Genomic DNA, 14,430 nt, shown 5'->3' with positions numbered 1-14,430 from the left:
GAGAATATACTGCACAATATTAAGTGTCTTTAATATGACATACTTGTCTTTATGATGAGTGGCGCCGAATATTAAACTCTTTGAACACTGCAACTTGCTGATTACATACCAAGCACACTGGTTTTGCATTCACTTCTGTGAATAAATACTTCTCGGTCCATTTCTCCTGGAAAACTCTGCACTCCGTGTCCACTCTTCTTTTTTTTTGACAGTGCCATTTTGGGAAGGGTGTGTTGACCGATAACTTGTTTAGTAGTGGTGAATGGTGAAGCAAGATTGCCGGTTTACTTTTACTTGGACACATCACATTGCGAATGTTTATTTCCTGTGACTAACTCGTGTCAGTGCCGCATGCTTGACGTGAGCGCTTTTACACATTTACTGCCCTCTAGCGGCCGGAGGGAGCATTTGGTTTGTATTTATTTTAAAAAATCACAACTTTTAATAGAAATTAGCTAGAGACTCGCTTCTTTTTTTGACATACTCAGAAATTTATGCCGGGCCGGATTAAATGACCCAACGGGCCCGGTCCGGCCCGCGGGCCGTATGTTTGACATGCCTGCCCTAGACGATCCCACGATCTCTACAGTTTGACAGATCGTCTTCACGTTGTAATCGTTCACGTTTTAATATCGTCATATCGCCCACCCCTAATATGGAGTAATGAATATTATCGTCCCAACAAGAATGACCTTCCTTGATTTTTGGCATGATGTCAGTACACCGTCAGTTTAAGCATTGTGGTCATAATATGGATAATATTACTAATGTTGATTTATTCTTATTAAGACAATGCAAGTAATAATAATAATAATAATAAAATAATTTAAGATCACAGGAAACAACACATTTTCAGATATCACTTTGTAGCGTATACTTATGCAAAATTATATTTGGGCACTAGACAGGAGATTAAATGATTATTTTCATGTCAAATTCAAATTTATTCTTAAGTTAGCCTGCTTAACCACCTTTGTTACAACATTCACACATTCAGTTCCATAAATTAAATTATTTGTATTTAAGCCATATTATAAAAACTATCAACTAATATGTCACATAAATCCAGAATGATAAGGTCAAAACAACAAGCTGTATATTTTTTTCGGTATTTGTAGGTGAAGATGTAGGTGAATGAGAAAGGTGTGCAAGGAGGCAAGAGTGTGAGAAGCCTGGAGAGTTTGCAAGATCACTTATCTGATGTGAAGGGAAAGTCCACCAAGGGCAACAAAGTTCATCCATACAATCCTTATCCAACACATGGAACATTCCTGGGATTTCACTGGCCACTTTCCCCTAACACAGTTAGGTTGCAACTGAGTTTCCACTAAGACAGGAATCTAAAGGGGAAGATAAGGGGAGATAAAGTGGACACACCGGATGAAAAAAAAAATCTCTTAATCACCCAGAGCAGCATGGAACAGAAAAGACAGCTAAAGGGATATCTAGAAATTAATTAATTACTTCTTTCAAAGAAAATAAAGAACTATAACCAAAACCCACTGGATACACCTAAACTGTGTTAGGGGAAAGTGGCCAGTGAAATCCCAGGAATGTTCCATGTGTTGGATAAGGATTGTGTGGATGAACTTTGTTGCCCTTGGTGGACTTACCCTTCTCATCAGATAAGTGATCTTGCAAACTCTCCAGGCTTCTCACACTCCTGCCTCCTTACACACCTTTCTCATTCAAAAATATTTGTAGATCAGACTCTGTGCGTTTACAGGTATTAATGAGACAAATTTAAGCCCATAGCTTTGTTGCATATAAATGTAAACACAAGAAATATAATGATGAGATTAGATTAGAGTAAAATAAAAAATAAAGAGCGTAATCAAAAAATGTACAGGATTATGAAAAAAATATACAAAAATAGTTGGCAAAAACAGTGCCCGATATGATTGTTTGGTCAGTTGCATAGCAACAGCGGCATGGATCGTGTCATCGCGTGGTGTTTCTCGTAAATTGGTGTTTCCTTGTCGTTGTCCGCCAAGGGGAAGTATGTAAACGCCAACGGAGTGCATCCGCCCGTAGAGTCTGAAGCCGGGCACAGAAATACTGTGGTCCTATGAGCCAGGTCTCCAAAGCTCATTCTCAAGACAATCTCCCTCTGGGTCCCATCAAGCACACACAGTCCATCCATCCCGCCCCCAAAGACCTCGCATTCCCTTGAGGACAGACGGCACCACTGACCCGAAGTTCCTTCTCCGCTCCTTCACCTCCGACTTCCAGTCTGGCATCCCCAGGACTTCTCCTGAAGCTTAGCGGGACTCTCAGGCTTTTCTCCGGGCAGCTCCGGGGACATGGACAGCGCTAGCAGGATCCCAGGAACACAACAGCCGCTCCGCCGAACGCAACTAATGACCAATGACACAGCCAAAAACAAAAATAAATCCAGTCCGATCCACTTTATTTATATAGCACGATTTTAACACAAGGTTTCCAAAGTGCTGCACAGTAAGGTAAAAACACAATAAATAGCACAATAAAACAATAAAGCACACAGGATAATGTAATAAAATAAGATAAAATCAAATAAAATAAGATAAAAATCAAATAAACTAGGATAAAAATAAATAAGATAAATAAAATAGAGTGCACTGCTCACAAGATGCAACACGCTACAAGGTCTCAAAAACCAGAGAGAAGAGGCGGGTTTTAAGAAACGATTTAAAATGAGACAGTGAGGAGTTCTGTCTAATGTGCAGTGGCAATCTATTCCATAGTTTTGGAGCTGCAACAGCAAATGTTTGTTCACCTCTGAGTTTAAGCCTAGCTTTAGGCGCTGACAGGAGCAGCTGGTCAGCTGACCTGAAAAAGCAGCATTTTGCACTAGTTGCAGACAAGCAATGGAGGAGACACTAACCCCCATGTAAAGTACAGTACAGTAAAGTATAAACTCTTAGAAGCGCTGATTCGGTGCTGTGCAATGTTTTAAAACTGGACTGGAAAATCTCAAGATTATTTTGTTCATTTAAAAAGTCCATAAGCTGATAAAAGACACTCTTTCTCAGATTCTAGAAAGGAAAGGCAATTTTGAGATTAGCCTGAAATTTGCGAAAATAGTAGGATCCAGCCCGGGGTTTTTTTTAACAAAAGTTGCACAACGGCATGGCATGTTTAAAATGAACAGGAACCACTCCAGAGGACAGATTGCGATTAATAACTGTGAGAAAAGATGGTCCAACAGTCTGGAAAGCCTCCTTAAAAAGTCGGGGAGGGACAATTTCATCTGCAGAACCTGAAGGTCTTCAAAAGACCAACAATCTCCTGAACAAAGGGCAGGGTCACAGGCTCAAATGTGTCCAACCCAGCAGAGCAAGGGGTGGACACTGAAGGGTCAGTGGCAGGAGGTGAAATAAGTATTCTGGTAGAAGTGATTTTATCAGTGAAGAAATCTTTAACACAGCTTGGGAGGCCTCAATTCCAACAGCCTGGTGCATTCAATCACTTTAAAGAAAACACAAGGCTTGTGGCAGTTTAACAGGCCAATATCAGAAAAAATATTTTCTTTTAGCCTCTTTCACAGTGGATTGGTAATGACCCCAGTAATCCCTCAACATTTGAAAAGACACTTGCAATTTGTCCTTTTTCCACTTTTGCTCAGCTCTTCTACAGTCCTGCCTGGCAGCATGGGTTGTTTCATTCAACCAGGGCTCTGCCTCCGATTTAGTTTTACGCTGTCTGGTCTTTAATGGAGCAGCAATGTCTATGGCAGTTTGACAGGTGTCGAGAAACCATGAGTTAAGAGCCTTTGTATCATCATACACAGATTCAGGTATGATGCAGTTTTGACTGAAGGCATCTGAGAATTGAGCAGCAGTGGAAGGGTTAATAACCCGACACGTGCAAGGAGCAGCAGTGCGAGATTTAATTGGTTGACAGCAGGCAGCAGCTTCAAACAGTACAGGCATATGATCTGAGAAAAAAAAGCATCACAGATCTCCAGGTTAAAAACAGGCAAACCATGAGATAAAACAAGATCAAGTGTGTGACCACGTTCATGTGTAGGCCCAAGTACAGACTGCACAAGATTAAAAGAGTGAGTGACATTTAAAAAGTCTAGCACCAAAGGATTTTCAGGGCAACACACATTAATATTACAATCTTCAACGATATGGACCCGGTCATACTTGAGCATAATATCAGACAAGAATACAGAAAAATCTGTTAAAAAGTCTCTGTTGTATTTGTTTATCGGCAAAACAAAACTTAATAAAACTTATCTCCTTACGTCTACACTGGCAATCAAAATTATTTATTATTATTTTTCTGTAATAATGTCAACTTCACTGCTCAACAGTTGAAGGACTTTTTGTGGTGTCTGTATCATGATACTAGAACACTTTTTCCACAAAATAACTATGGAATTTCAACAAAAAACCTTATGTAGCAGAAAACACACTGATCAAAATTAGAGAACAACAATGACTGTAGCATGGAAAAGGTCTCTGCTCTGATGTGATTTTGGTCCGCTCTTCTTCCAGTCTCCTCCACAGTTCAGTGACTGTAGTGGGTTTCTTGGCCATAACTTTGTTATACAGAAAAATCTGTTAAAAAGTCTCTGTTGTATTTAAGAGGCCGATAAACCATGGCACACAACATCGTGTGAGAATGCCCCAGCTCAAACAGACTCAGTTCAAAGCTGGTGAAAGACGGTGACAGCAATATCTGATTGCATTTAAAGTCACTCTTAAGAACAGTCGCAATTCCTCCTCCTCAGACGTCTGAGGAGAATTAAAATAACAGGACTTGTCAGGTAAAAGTTCTGTAAAGACACTGGACTCACCAACACCCAGCCAAGTTTTGGAGATAAAGAGGAAATCCAGTTCCCATGATATGAAGAAATCCTTAAGGATAGGATTCAAGTGATCTGGCACTGATAAGACTAAACCTGGCAGGAGCTGGCGGGTCAGAGCGAACAGCTGACGAGGAGGCCTGATACAGAGGCCACAGGACCCCCAGATTCACTCTTCGCTAGTGGAGACAAGGAGAGCACGGTCCGCGAGGCTGGAACACCACATCCGAGCCCGCCACCGAGACCAAACAGGCTGCAACGGGAACCAGGTAACATCGAGAGAAGCACAGGCAAGGCCCAGCCCTAACTCCGCCTCGATCAGGATGTACCAGCCCAGCCCTCAGCCTCACAAGACAGCCGCTATGCTTTCCCCGGCATCAGTGCCAAAATTCTGTTTTTCTAACCGCTCTAGATCCTCAGCACTGTAGTAAACAGGTCTAGGGCGGGCTTACCAACAAAATTTATCTCCTTACGTCTAGTTAGTTTTACGAGCTGGCATCTGGTAAATGACCTTTTGAATTTTAGTATAGTAGACAGGTCTAGGATGGACTTACCATTAGGCAAACAGGAAATTGCCTAGGGCCTCCAGATTTCCAGGGGCCAACAAATGTCACATAAAAACTGATAAATAAAGTTTTCTTCAATTTAAAGCAATTATTATTGAGTTAGTCTTAATTCACACCAGAGGACATGGAAAGGTCAGGAGCCCACCTGCCTCCAATCACCTGCAGAGAGGCCGAGGCCAAGGCCAGTACCGAGGATGAGGACATTTCCAGTTCCAAGTACCACAAAGACGTCTGCATGCTCCCTCACGGAGCCAAAACTCTTGCCGAATCTGAAAGAGCTTCTGGCCAATTGTTGAATCCTCTCTCTCGTTAAGCTCCCACACTCACCTTATATATGGTTCTCATCCCCAAGAACCCCCATTCACAAACAAAACTTATCTCCTTATGTCTACACTGGCAATCAAAATTAGAGAACGATTTATAAACAACTGATTTTTTCTGAAATAATGTCATCTTCACTGCTCAACAGTTGAAGGACTTTTTGTCGTGTCTATACCATGATACTAGAACACTTTTTCCACAAAATAACTACGGAATTTCAACAAAAAACATTATGTAGCAGAAAACACAATGACTTCTCCACAGTTCAGTGACTGTAGTGGGTTTCTTGGCCATAACTTTGTCACCAAGGATTTTCTAGAGGTTCTCACTGGGTTGAGATCAGGACTCTGGGCAGGCCATGTCATTATTTCAGTGTTTTTCAGTTTCAAGGAACTGCTTTACCTGTTTTGCCTACATGGAGCGTTGTCCTGCATGAATACTGCAGGCTGATTGGGTGATGAACGCAGGGAAGCAACCATATGTTGTTGAAGAAGGGTCTGATAAACATTTGCATTCACTGTGCCATGTAGCTGTATAAGAGGCCCAACTCCTGCTACAGAAAACATGCCCCAAACCATGACACTTCCTCCTCCAAATTTCACTGACTTCTTTACAGTTCAGTTTTTCTCCAGTTTGTCACCGCACATAATGTTTCCCATCGGACCCAAATAAATTCAACTTGCTTTCATCACTGAAGTGACCAATTCTCCTCTGTTCACACAACATGCTCCTCAGCAAAGCTTAGTCTAGCCTTTTGATTCTTTCTGCTAATGAGAGGTTTGGTCACAGCAGAATGGGTTTTCAGTCCAAATGCTCTTAAATGTTGAGACACTGTATGACGAGACAGATCCTTACCCTGTTCAGCACTGAACTAGCGAGCAATTCCAGCTGCAGTGTGGAAACGATTGCCCATTGAGATCCTCCGCAGTATCCTGTCCTCTCTTGCATTTCTCTTCTGTGGACGACCAGCCTTCTTGAATGAGTTTGTGATGTTGTAAAGATTCAATATTCTTGAAATCACAGATTTGGAACGACCAACTTGTCTTGCTATGGATGATATGCTCATCCTTTTGGCCTTCATCTGGACAAGCTGCTGCCGGAGGCTTTCAGTCATTTTAGAACGGCCCACCATCTTGCAGAGTCAGTGAAACTGGAAGTTAGGCTGCCAGTTAAATAGGGGTTGACAGATAATCAAGGAAAATAGCACCAGGTGCCAGATTAACACCAATAACTGGGAGGTATCTGAAAGTGTTCTCTAATTTTGATCAGTGTGTTTTCTGCTACATAATGTTTTTTGTTGAAATTCCGTAGTTATTTTGTGGAAAATGTTCTAGTAGCATGGTATAGACATGACAAAAAGTCCTTCAACTGCTGAGCACTGAAGATGACATTATTTCAGAAAAAATCTGTTGTTTATAAATCGTTCTCTAATTTTGATCACCAGTGTAGTTAGTTTTACGAGCTGGCATCTGGTAAATGACCTTTTGACCTTTTGACGTTTAAACTTTATACACACTTCAAACACAGGAAAGGGACAGAAGAGTAAAACAAGAAGATAATATACTACAACACATTTTCACTTGAGAAAATACATGATGCTTTTGGTCCCTCTGATTCAGTGGGCAATTTGTTTACAGATTTCTCTACAGATTGGGCCCTGGGATCTTGGTATAATTGATGATTCCCGTCCCTCTTACTTTCGGCATTGTGCTGACATTTTGCACTTTTACGCTGACTTGCATGAAAGCTTTAATGTATAGGTGGATTGGAGATACAGTATCTGACCAAGTAGGAAAGTACATGCAGGTGACTCCTTTTTTTCACATGTCAGAAGTATGAAGATATGTTTTAAATTATGTCTCAGGGTAACATGTTGGATGTAATTTTCTGATACTTTGTATATTTTCTGATCTTTAAATGATCAAAGGGGGGAAATGTAATGGAAAATTACATTTTTACTTCTCTCATAGATGCTGTCTGTATTTGCTTTTGTGACCTTTTGGCCCACATGAGTTCATAACAAGTCAAAATAAGTTCGGCAGAGGATCACTGAAAGTTCATAATAAGTGTGACATTACGTTATATTTTCTATGTGCAGACTGCAGATACATTGCCTTACTTCACTTACACTTCCTCTTGAAGTCAACGTCGTCCTTAAAAGAAGGGATTCAAACTATGTTCAGAGGTACATCCATAATTACAAAGATAAATTACAGCTGTATAAAGTTAGCTTAGCATGTTAGCACGTATAAAGTGACCAATCAGAAATGCCCTCATTGTGCCAAAACTCAGGAAAGCCAACTGTGTAGAAGGCATAGAAAGAGACAGCGAGCACACAGATAGACACCATGAGAGCACAGAGAGTGACAGCGAGTGCGTAGAGATGTGGTTTTTATGTGTTTTTTGTTTGTTTGTTTGTTTTGGCATTAATGTAATCCCATACTATGGTCGCTGCTTTCTCTAACTTAACGTTCCTCAAAATGGAGTTGCTATTTACCAGAGTTTGTTTCTCAGCAGGTGTGTCACTGAGTGGGGAAACCCGTTTTGAATCGTGTAAGGCTTGGTGGTGCTTTGTCGACTGGGTAGGACTATGCATCCTTCGTCCCGTCACCTGGTTTACCGGCTGCTAGGGAGCTTCAGAGGGACAGCTAGCAGGACCTATGTTAACAGGGGCAGCTACAGGGCGCTGGCTAGCCACTGGTTTTCCATCGTGCGGAGTTGTGTTTCCAATTCAGAAATTCTCACCTCCAAAGCTACATTATCTTTAAGTATGATAACCGGAGAAACTTACGGGTTCAGTGTCTTGCTCAAGGACACTTCAGCATATGGCACATTCTGAGGATGACCTAATATAAGTGATATAGGATATAATTGACAACCCGTACAACCACAAGACAAGGTTTTTGTGATTTTAAAGAAGCTAAAACTATCTACAAGCAAACACAGCAGCGCCATAGAAGCAGGAAGTGACGTAATTCACATGACGAACGTAGCAACGTCAGCCTCACAATCCCTCGTCCATGAATATAGAACAACATAGAACTGACTGCAAGAATTCATCTGAGATACTTTGTTGTCTTTACTATCTCACTCACATTTTCAGATGCTATCATCTGTGCAACGTTTCCCTGTTTACTAGTTACCTGGTAGCTTTTCCATGCAACAACACTATCCTTATGCTGTCCTTATGTGTTTGTGCCATTTCATGCTTGCCAAAGATGACTAAAGCTTTCTTCCCGTTCGTACAACCACTACTAACCAAACTATCTCATCTCATCTTCTAGTACTGCTTATCCTGACTAATGTCGCGGGGATTGCTGGAGCCTATCCCAGCTGTCATTGGGAGAGAGGCAGGGTACACCCTGGACAGGTTACCAGTCTATCGCATGGCTAACATAGAGACAAACAACCTTTCGCACTCACATTCACACCTAGGGTCAAGTTAGGTTCACCAATTAGCCTAACGAGCATGTCTTTGGTGGTGGGAGGAACCCGGAGTACACAGAGAAAACCTGACCAAACTATCATATTTGATATCTCTGCCAAACACTTCACATGGGATGCAGAAAGCTATATTCTGGTTAACTGAATATTCTAACCAGTTGTGCTTATCAAAGCAGCTGTGGTGAAATGCTCATTTCTGCGTACCAAAACTATCTTGTGGGTAGGACTTCAGTTTTACCTGTCTTTCTCACCTAAATCAAACCATGTAGTGGAGTGAGTTATTGTAGCTACATCATTTCCCCTCCCTTGGCCTATTTGCTCCCCATCTCTCTCTGTTACAACTTTATCTTCCTCTGCCTCTTGATCCATCTCTGAATCTCTATGACTTGAGCTTGCCAGTTGATCTTTTTCTCCCTACGCATCTCCTGCCTGCTCCTTCAAGTTGTTGGGTTCTAAAGGGGTTAATAAGGCCTTCAGCCTGTGTATAACCTTGGGAAGAATCACGAAGAATGTTACTTACGCTATATCACCATATAAGGAGTTGTCTTTTGCTTTGCTACAGCTTGCTTACAGATTAGGACATATCACACCCTGATATCTCACTTGCTGGAAACCAGATAAAGCTAACTGGCTACACATAGAAATTTCACTGACACATGAGAGGCAGTACTCCTCCCCATTGTCCTACAGCCGGGTTCTAGGTAGAATAAGGTCACTGTACGTCCCTGAAGTGGGGCTTTTGGTTCTTTTTACCCCTAAGGTGAACTGACCGTAGCCTCAGCACTGAAATCAATATCTATTCTCTGTGTACCAATTAAATATCCAAAACGTGAGAAATTGTTTTGCGTGATTTGTGCATAGGTTAACTACCCTTTCCAAACGGTATAAAGATCCTGGGCTGAAGGAGAGGAAAATATCCTCCTTCGACAAAGTTACACTGAAAAGCAATGAATTCAATGACCCAAATATTTTGGTTGTTTCTCCACTTTCTATTTATTACTCTCCTAAATATAAGCTCAAGTTAAATTAGTCTTATATGGTGCACATGGCCTACTAATATTTCACACTAATATTGAGTTCCATAAATTTCCAAGACTGTCTGCATCACAAATGACTCTATCCTGTGAAATCCTTCAGACGCACCTTTCCAGTAGAGGTCTCTCCCCTCTCACTCCCTGTGCTTCTCTGCTCTGTCTCCTATAGGTCAATAGGGGTGGTGGAGTGATTATTATCATTATTATTATAAGTAGTAGTAGTATTATCCACTGATGATAATCATACATCATGTAAGTGAGCTCAGCTCCTGTTTCACAGTGTGCATCCATGCATAAAGTGAGAAACACAACTGATGTTCCAGAAGGAAGTTATGGAGGACCAATTCTGCCATAATAAAAAATGAATAAATAAATACATGCCGTAAATACTTAAATAAATACCTAAATATATGCCAATAGATGCTATTTATTTATCCTTTTATTTATTTATTGATGCATGCACTTCAGCATGCACAACGGAATGTAATGCAGATGAGGGGGCTCTCCACACTGGCTGAACTTTGTGCCTACTGATTGATCAGCTGCACATGCCTTGCTTTTCACAGGTAGCCAGGCAGTTTGAATTGAAATGCAATGGCAGACAGGAGCTAATATAGACATGCCGGTAATAAACAGTAGATGCCGCACTGACTGCTCCAGCTTGAGAAACGTCGCTGCCACCTTATACCGGTCTAAACAAAGCCTCCAGCTGCAACTACTATGTACTAAAGCACTATACCAGAGCACTGTGCAGCTTCTCTTGTTAAATCAGAAACCGAACAAAACAGGACACGAAGACTTATTACAAGTAAGATTGAACATCTATATTGGTTGTATTCAGTCAATTCAATAGTTACTGTCCTGTAATAATCTGTTCAATCATGGATGACTATAACACAGATGTAGATTACAACCGATATTAGAATGCCGTTGTAGAAATAAGCCTAGTGTGACTGGTATAACACTGACACTGAGTATTTTAAACAGGGTGGCACGGACAGAATGATTGTATCCATCTCTGACTAGTAAAATATTTCTCATGTCACAAACCCACTCCACCTACTTTCATATAAATAACATTGTTTTTTGTTGGTTCAGAATAAGTATGTTATATATGTAAATATGCTGTGATATGATATGATACAGGTGAAGCCAGGATCAATTGTAGCTTCTGTTGATTTCAATCAGAGCCTCTGGTAGGGTTTATGCTTTTCTAATTACAATGAATTCTGAAAATATATTTCATAATTTTTTATGTACTGTATCTCTTGTATGTGTTTTCCCTACAAAGGGTATGTAACAATAATCACCAGTTCTAGTCCATCTTCTACTATCTGATGGTTCAGTGTCAACCAGGCAACATGGCGACACAGGATGACACTGTCTACAGTGGACATGTCCTCTGTCATTTGTCATCATTTCAGCCACTGTTTGTGAGTAGTACCGAGGATGTTTTCTTGCTCAGGGAACACACTGATATATACATAAAATAAAATAAATAATAAACAAGACTGATTAGATAAGATGAAATGAGAAAGATATGCTGTACATAGAATAAATATTACACACACATATATATATTTTCAGTTTGTTACAGATAACATTGTACAGATGTATTTACTATCTATATAACATTTACAGCGATTGCATCTGTGTTTATGTGAAACATCTCTTTGTATGTGTGTGCGCTATGTGATACACTACAAACATCACGTACCTGGACACAGACTCAAAATATCCCATTACTGTTAAGCCTACTGTCTGCGAAGTATGAAATTACTCATTCTCAATGTAAACAGTCATCCTGTGTGATGTTTGCAGCAAAGAAAATCGCATCACATTAATTCTTTTTATACAGGTGAGTGAATGGAGCTGATGACCAGTCCAAGATGGTGGTCACACAGCTCGTCAGCTCCTACAGGGGGTAGCAGTCTATGTGGCGTCTACTTTTTATTATGTCTGGGATGTGTCTGGGAATGCAGGTGACTTCAAACCACGATGCCTTTGTTTCCCACCGCAGCTTGGGACTGAACAGTGGGACTGGCCATCCTGCCTGTGTAAGGAAAGAAAACTTTATCAGTATAGTTTGGCATTTCCTGTGTTAAATTAAATATATGGTGGTTTGTAGGTTTAAATCTGTTACTTAAATTTTCATTCAGCATCAGTACTCACCTTCCTCTGTTCTCTCCTCAGTGTGGTGCAAAAGAATTGGATGTGGCTGATCACCTGCTTTTAAACTAGAGGGTTAAACCATTTCCACAAGACGGGGAGCAATACATTATAATCAGTGTTAATTTGAGTATTTTGTGGGGATGATCTATGCTATTGCTACGTTGATGAGTGTACGTATTTATGTATATAAATAATGTTGTCTTTTTGTTTTAGGTGGGGTTCTTGGGATGTAAATATTAAGTGTTTAATTAGAATATATCCCCTGTATATAGATCAGTCTTGTTAAGCAAGAGGAGGGTATAAAAAGAAGCTAGTCCCCTTTGTTAAGGGAACGTGACTGGTGGTGGAGCTTAGTGTAATTGCTGGAGCATGTGAAATTGTACGGTGTTCACTGAGAGGAAATAAACAAAGAAAAAACTTTCCATGGAATTGACCTCTGTCTCAGTCTCTTTTGTAAGGAAACATGAAGCCTCCGCTGGTCAAACCGACACTCTTGCTTAGGTTTCAGGTCAAGGAGTAAGTAGATTGGGAGGCGTGGGGCTCTTCTATATAAGAGGAAAAATGGTGAGTATCCTGTAGCTTCGTGGGTGGTGCAATTGTGGGCACGCACAATGTAAGGTAGAGGGTCTTTCCAATCAGACCTTTTCTCTTCCTGTAGAGTTCGAAGTATCTGGAGCAAGGTTCTGTTCAGCCTTTCAACAGGATTCCCCAGTGGATGGTATGGGGTGGTTTGAGAGTGAGATATGCCTGCCTAGTTGTTGGAGTCTCTGAACAGTGTATTCTCGAATTCACGCCTGATTGTGGTGCAATTTTTCAGGGTGACCGAACCTTGGGATAAGATCCCGGAATAGGTTCTCCACCGCCGTCTTCCCCAACTTATTCTTAGTAGGGTACACTTGGGCAAAGCGGGTAAAGTGGTCAGCTAGTACAAGTATGTACTCATAGCCTCCTTTGCTTGGCTCAACGTGGAGGTAATCGACTGAGACAAACTCAAATGGGGTACTGGAGGTTATGGACCCATGAGTGCTTTATTTGGGACATTGGGCCGCTTTTGTTTAATACAAGCACTGTTAGATGAAGAAGGGGGACCGCAGGTGGCACAGGCCACACCTCGGGTTGATAAAGCCATCTGTGAGGCCCCTCCTGCAACGTTGCCTCGTTTTGAGCCTTTCTCCCCAGAAAGTCATGGTTTTAGTGGCGATGCTAAGCTAAAGGTTCAGTTAGCCCGGCTTCAGCTAGAGGCACAGGAAAAAGAGAGCAAACGCAAAGCAGATTATGACCTTAAATTACAGGTTCGCCGGTTAGAGATAGAGGCTGATAAAGAAGTCAAGCTACGGCAGCTTGAGGTAGAGGCCATGAGAATCTCCTCTGCAAAATTCACCTCTTCACAGACAGTTTTCCATAAACAAGGCTTTGACGTCAGTAAAAACATTGCTCTGGTGCCAACATTTCGAGAGACAGAGGTCGACTCTTATTTCAGTGCATTTGAGAGAATTGCAACCGCACTAAAGTGGCCGACGGGGATGTGGCCTATCCTTCTGCAATGTAAGCTTGTGGGTAAAGCACAGGAAGTCATGTCCTCTCTTTCTTTAGAGAATAGCTTGAACTATGAGGGGCTCAAAGAGTCTATTTTGCGTGCTTATGAGCTTGTGCCAGAGGCCTACAGGCAGAGGTTCAGGAATCATAAAAAGTCAAGTGGGCAGACCTTTGTTGAGTTTGCACGAGAAAAAGGGGTTCTTTTTGACAAATGGTGCAGTACTAATGATGTCAGGAACAGTTTTGAATCCCTTCGTGAGCTGATGTTGCTGGAGGACTTTAAGAATGCGTTGCCTGAGAGGATGGTGATTTTCTTAAATGAACAAAAAGTTACTACCCTATCTAAAGCAGCGGTCTTGGCCGATGAGTTTGTTCTAACTCACAAGAATGTGTTTATGTCATCTTCCCGCCCTGACAGAGAGCCACTGTCACGCCCAATGAAACCTGATGCAGGCTACACTCATTTTGAAAAGGTTAGGGGACCACAGCTGCCCCCTCATGGCCCTCGTGAGTGTTTCTACTGTCACAAGAAGGGCCATGTTCTTGCTGACTGTCTTTC

At 41.4% G+C, this 14,430-nt stretch overlaps 1 long non-coding RNA gene across 1 annotated transcript; it reads left to right on the top strand.

The window, feature by feature from the left end:
- The first annotated feature begins 1,238 nt into the window (after positions 1–1,238).
- On the top strand, positions 1,239–12,768 carry LOC125020610. The gene is made up of 2 exons (XR_007114228.1): positions 1,239–12,220; positions 12,357–12,768. It is a non-coding gene; the product is annotated as an uncharacterized LOC125020610 (long non-coding RNA).
- Positions 12,769–14,430: the final 1,662 nt, after the last annotated feature.

The sequence above is a fragment of the Mugil cephalus genome, chromosome 14 (assembly GCF_022458985.1).
Source record: "Mugil cephalus isolate CIBA_MC_2020 chromosome 14, CIBA_Mcephalus_1.1, whole genome shotgun sequence".
In the NCBI taxonomy this organism is placed as follows: domain Eukaryota; kingdom Metazoa; phylum Chordata; class Actinopteri; order Mugiliformes; family Mugilidae; genus Mugil; species Mugil cephalus.
The sequence above is the reverse complement of the archived record's forward strand: the minus strand, read 5'-3'. Positions and strand labels throughout refer to the sequence as shown.